We start from the raw sequence: 6,623 nt of genomic DNA, 5'->3' as shown, positions 1-6,623 counted from the left end.
GGAAATACATGGTGCATGACGGGATGCAGGTGGTTCGCAGACATCGTAGTGTCTTCGATTACTACCAAAGTTCTTACACATGCGAACGAGAATGTCACCCATAGCATAATACAACTCCCACCACCCTGCGTCCGTGGCGCGCTGCACGTTCCAAGCCGCAGTACATCTCGATAACGGCGTTTGTGGAGACGACCATCGACCTATTGTTGCAAAAATGTGATCCACCCGAAGAGTCGACAAGTTTCCATTGATCGGCCGTCGAATCCCAGTGTTCCCGGCCCATTGCAATCTAAATTGACGATGTCGTTGGGAAAACATGTGAATATGTAGTGGTGCTTTACTCCGGAGCTCCATGTTCAACAATGTACGATGAACGGTGTGCTCCGAAACATGTGTGCGTGCACCAGCGTTACGCTCTTCCCACAGAGATTCCACAGATCATCTGGTCCGCTTTACAAAGCAGTAAAGCCTCAGAACTCTATGTTCTGTGAAGAGTCGTGGACGTCCAACCGTTTAGCACCGAGTGGTAGTATCACTGTCCTCCTACCTCTTTTGCTTGACGCTCACGACAGTACAAGTCGAATACTCGACAAGCCCCGTCATTTTCGAGGTACTCGTTCTTAGGTGCTGTATAATAGTAATCTGCCTTAGGTCAAAATCGCTTATCTCAAAGAATTCCCCCTTTTGCAACCAATATCGTTGCTAGGGTGATGCCCCGTCCGTGTCTTCTAGACTTACACACTATTGTTGCTACGTCACGTGCCCGCAACGCCACTAGTTGGCATCCAACGTCACGAAGGGCACTGGTTGTAATGTTTTGGCTGATCAGTGTATTTCCACTTCACCTTTTCTGTTGAGGTAGCACGGGCTCTTGTTATTTCGGCAGCCATGTGGAGGTATTTAGCTGGCTTGCAGAACGGAAATGAAAAGTATTACGTGGTCTGGCGCTAAAGACTGTCCTCTGTACAGGTATACGAGAACTGATGATGGGAGTCTGTGTAGTCTGCCCGGCGAAAGCACTTAAGACACTGGGCAGCTTACTATAAAAACAACATTGTGCGCGTAGTGAAAATTAATCTTTTTAGGTAGGTAAGAATCTGAAGGCCATATGAAAACATGACACTTCCTAATACAGGCGCAGTCACTCAGCTCTGATGTGCCCAGCCGGAACACTTTATTAGATTCTAGTAAGGGATTTTCTTTCAGTAGAAGCGTTAAATGCCCACACATGCAGATGTGCAGGGCTTTTACACTAGGTGACACGTCACAGGATGGCTACGCGAGCGTGTAAGTATCAGGCGTACAAGATATAAAAGGGCAATGCACTGGGGGTGATTCGGTGACGGTAATTAACAGACATCGAAACTGAGAAGTTTCAAATGGCTTTAAGCACTATGGTACTTAACATCTGAGGTCATCAGGCCCCTAGACTTAGAACAACTTAAACCTGACTAACCTAAGGAAATCACACACATCCATGCCCAAAGCATGACTCAAACTTACGATCGTAGCAGCAGCGCGGTTCCGGACTGACGCGCCTAGAACCGCTCTGTCACAGCAGCCGCCGAAATTGAGACTGTTACGGAATTCTGTATTCTGAGATTCATAGTTTCAAGAGCATGCCGAGAATAACACCTCCCACTACAGACAACGCAATACACGACGGGTTTCGCTTGAAGAGCGAGAGCAGCGGAGTTAACCTAGAAATGTCAGTGCTAAAAGACAAGCAACACTATGTGAAATAAACGCAGTAATCAACCTGGGACGTACAACGAAGTTGTCCGTAAGGACAGTGCAGCGAAATGTTGCAGATGACTACCTGTTCGAGAGTCTATTCTAACAGCACGACGTTGACTGCATCTCATCTCCTGGAGTAGAGACCATAAGGGTTGGACATGGAATAGGCTGCGTCCTCTGTTTGAAGTGAGACGGTGATTGACTGGAAGTGGATATGTTGGATTTTTGGAGGCCATTTTCAGCCATTCATGGACTCCATGTTTCCAAACCACAGTGTCATGATACCGGGCCACAACTATTCGCGATTGGTTTGAAGAAGATTCCGAACAACTCGAGAGAAGGACTTGGTCGCCCGACAAGAATCCCATCGAACGCTTAACGAGAGATCAGTTCGTGTACAACAATCTTGAATGGTAACTATCCCTGAATGGGGAAGAATTTAAGTTAATTCGGATGAGTAGAAAAAACAAAACTGTAATGTTCGGATACAGTACTACTAGTATCCAGCTTGACACAGTTAAGTCGTTTAAATATCTGGGCATAATGTTCCAAAGCCATATGAGGTGGAACGACCATGTGAAGAGTGTGGTAGGTGAGGCAAATAGCCGAATTCGGTTTATTGGGAGAATTTTAGGAAAGAATGGTTCACCTATAAAGGAAAACTTTAGTATTTTTTTATGGAATCGTTAAACAAAAGTTATGCGTCATCGTTTGTTTATGTTGTATGAAAAAATGCTTCATGTATAAAAATAATTCGAAAACGTTGACTCTTTACTTTTGAAGCTTCCCTGGGGATAATTTATGGGGGGGTAATGAGCTCAAGATATAGTGATTAGCTAAGAAATTGTGTCTCGGCATCCACACGCTTCTCTCGAAAGGTGTTTGAGGGCGACATATAGCGCTAGTACAGACGAAAGTCAAAGTTTGATCGTTACGGATTCTCTAGCGTACGGATTTGATGTTTGCAGCATAAGCAGTTTCGTTGTATGTCTGTTGGGAAGTTCACTTCCAGGTTCAGATCTATGGAATAAGTATCCACACACACTGTGTTTATTTGTAACGTCGGTTATCACACTCAGACTGCCAGACAGGCGAAACCCTTCTGGCTCCAGAAACACTTAGTACAAGGCGAGGTCGGTCGAGCAAAAAGCTCAGGCATAGACAGTAGTCTATAGAGATGGCTACTAGTGCAAGTAAACGGATCAGGTGGCCCAGCCGGATGCACAGCTGCGGTAGCCAAAGGGTTAACGATGAATGTCACCGCATTGCTATAACGTCCCACATTGATTTCTGCGTTTATTTCACTCAATGTTGCATGTCTATTAACATTGACAACTGTGTGCAAAGGCTACTAGACTCGGTCGCTAAGTAAATGCCATCGGCCACTGAATTGTCCTTTGTGAGTGACAATGCTTGAAATTTTGTATTATGGTCACTATCTTGATACTGTGGCTCTCGAAATACTGTATACCCTTACACTTTCCGAAATGGAATGTCGATGCATTTAACGCCAAACCCATTCCATGTTGAAAGTCTGTTAATTTCTCTCGTGCGGCCATAATCACTTCGCAAACCTTTCCACATTAATCACCTGAGTACAAATAACAGCTCTGCCATGCATGACCCATTTATACCTTCTGTACGCCACACTGCCGCTATCTGTAAGTGTACATGTTGCTGTCCAGTGTATCTGCTCACTGCGAATTTTTTTTGGATATATCTGTTTTTAAAGGTAGCTGTCATATGAGTATGTCACTCCCGAAATTTTTGTACCTGGATATTTTATATTTTAGGAGTAGAGACCACATTACTAACACAGCTCATACATTGTTCATTAGGAAACTTCGAATACGAAAACGCTATATAAATAACTGAACGGTGCAGCGCGTAGCTGATGATACAATTTATGTAAAATGAGAAGTGAAAGATAAACGGAAAATACCATATTTCAGCTGCGTTTTAATAAAAAAAATATTGTCAGTGGAACGAATGGAAACACGGTGTGCTGAGCAATGTGCAGGGACAATAACTGCGTGTGACAGTCGCAATAGCACTGATGAAATGACTCGTCCGCCCATAATGAAACAATAAATGGACAGTGGATTATGAATGGAACTCAGTTTACTCTTCCCAGTAGACTATATTACATTTCTGGAATTTGCGAACCTTAATAAAAATTCACGTGGATTATTGTATTAAATTTATCATTGCAAAGCAAATGATGCAAAATGAAAGCGTATACGTCGTCGTTTTGTGTCAACGCTACCTACAGATTCGAGAGCTTCTGCTTTGAATCTCTCTCTCCGTCTTGTTCGTACTAACAGTGTCTGACAGTATGTTTTACCGTTGAACCCCAGTGAAACATTGAACTTTCTTTCTCTTTCTGAGAGTGTACTAGCTGCAACAGCCGTTTCTGGTTAAAATACACTAACTTCTCCGTGAACTTCCTTTGTCAACACAGAAGCTTTCAATACTGTTGAATGACAGTTTCGCAGAACTCCAACGCACAGTATGGGAAGATTTTAATGACAATAATAGAAGCTGAAGAAATGAATTTAAATTTGTACTATGATAGGGACATGAAACGACGTCAACTTTGCTTATTAGGCTGGCATACTAACAGTTACACCATCTTAGCACTACGTCTTCAGGCTACGATTGGCCTACCGGGACCATCCGACCGCAGTGTCATCCTCAGTGGAAGATGGGGATAGGAGGGGCGTGGGGTCAGCACACCACTCTCCCGGTCGTTATGATGGTATTATTGACCGAAGCCCCTACTATTCGGTCGAGTAGCTCCTCAATTGGCATCACGAGGCTGAGTGCCCTCCGAAATATGGCAACAGAGCATGGTGACCTGGATGGTCACCCATCCAAGTGCCGACCACGCCCGACAGCGCTTAACTTCGGTGATCTCACGGGAACCGGTGTATCCACTGCGGCAAGGCCGTTGCCCACACCATCTTAGCGCTGTACATAATACATCTGCACTACCCAAGTCCAAAGCCGTCCCTAACACAAACTTCAATTCTCATAATCACCTTATTTTCCTGTTTCTTAAATTGCTACTACTTTAATAACATGGTGGCACGTCTTTATCTACATGTTAGAGTACATTTAGAAAGGTTACCACACAAACGACTGAGCATCTAGCAGTAAACTACTATAGACTCTATTCTAGAGGCTCTTTCTTCTATCTTAGTTTGGAAGCCACACGCTTAGTTACTGACAAGGTCAAAAGTTCTCTCTTCAGTAATGCTCATTTGAAAGTGTTGTGTTAACATTTATGACAGGAAAAATATTAGCAGCTGATAACTTACCATGTGCGTCAAGAGGGCGACAGAAAATGAGTTCCGGGAGGTGCAGAGCTCAAACATCTGTGGGATGTGTGTACTACATTTTACAAAATGGTCATCGTCGACATACAAGAAACGTTCAAAACAAATCATTAACCTGCACCATAAACAGTCAATGAAAAATGGCTCGTCACAGTGACCACAAAGATTTGCGCCAACAACATTGAGCCGGCCGCGGTTGTCTCGCGGTTCTAGGCGCGCAGTCCGGAACCGTGAGCCTGCTACGGTCGCAGGTTCGAATCCTGCCTCGGGCATGGATGTCTGTGATGTCCTTAGGTTAGTTAGGTTTAAGTAGTTCTAAGTTCTAGGGGACTGATGATCACAGCAGTTGAGTCCCATAGTGCTCAGGGCCATTTGAACTAAATACATTGAATGGGAACCCTTTGGCAGTTAGAAACTGTGCAGGTCGTTCAGCTAGGTATCCACTCTTAACGAATGCATACAGAATCAAATTGGTGTTATGTGGTGATCAGAACTGATTGAATGTGATGGCATGCAACCGAATTCGAAAGATTCTGTCTTGGAGCTTATTGTGAAACTGCCTATCATTCAAGGCGCAGCTGGACATAGTGCCGTAACATGTTTTCGGAAGAAACAAAGGCAGAATTTTTTCAGTAGTACCACGTGGTACGAATTGCAATGTCACACACTTTTCAGAAACGACAGTCTGCTCTAAGAGAGTACTATTTTCAAACGCAGACCAGATATCAAAAATAAGATAGTTATTTTAGCCAACTTTTGACCAAAAGCAATACTCAGACCATTGCTGCAGATCTCTTACGCCCATTTTCCCATTCATACTTGCTGTGACGTAAAGATTCCTTACTGCCATTGCAATATCATCGACATGAGAGTACCTCCAACTTCTAGCAGCACAACAAATTACTTTCCAGCCAATTTACCATCCAGCTTAATAGTCGCCATAATTGTATACGAATGCTTTAAGACATTGATGTTAGTTTATTGTGATAAACCCATCTTGATACCTCTAATTTCCACGGTTCCTGTCATATATGCATCCTCTTCAAATCCCGATTAGTCGGAGATGAGAACAAAACCATCTTTAAATTTTCGGGCCGATTCCGCAGTTTGCTTTGCCTCTGAAGCTGAAGTTCTGTTTGAAAATCCGTTATGTTACGTCTTAAGAGTTCTCTAGTGTTGTTAGAAATTATACTACCGTCCACTGCTTCCTTTGAAATCACTGTACTGTATGCAGCGCTTAATTTACTTATGTACACCCTGTAAATAATATCGAGCATTCATTAAACTCGCAAGCAGCATTTCTCGAAACAAGTACGCCCTGTCCTCTATTGAGCATCGGCAGTTTTTCTTATGCATTACACGATCATACTGCTGTTGTCGAAATCTGTTCATAACTTTTATTTACTATACTGCGGGTCATGTATCCGCTCCTTGGAAAAAAGACTGTCTTCTACAACGTTTCAGAGGAGAAGCGATTTGTGGCCTTCTGTCAGACATGGATGATGAAGTGCGTGGCTCGACACCTGTTTCAGTATTACTTTCACTTAT

The 6,623-nt window shown here is 43.4% G+C and overlaps 1 pseudogene; it reads right to left on the bottom strand.

Moving 5' to 3' along the window:
* Positions 1-4,574: 4,574 nt before the first annotated feature.
* On the bottom strand, positions 4,575-4,692 carry LOC126282538 (5S ribosomal RNA; annotated as a pseudogene).
* Positions 4,693-6,623: the final 1,931 nt, after the last annotated feature.

Source organism: Schistocerca gregaria, chromosome 7, assembly GCF_023897955.1.
Source record: "Schistocerca gregaria isolate iqSchGreg1 chromosome 7, iqSchGreg1.2, whole genome shotgun sequence".
Taxonomy (NCBI): Eukaryota; Metazoa; Arthropoda; class Insecta; order Orthoptera; family Acrididae; genus Schistocerca; species Schistocerca gregaria.
This window is presented reverse-complemented; position numbering and strand designations above follow the sequence as displayed.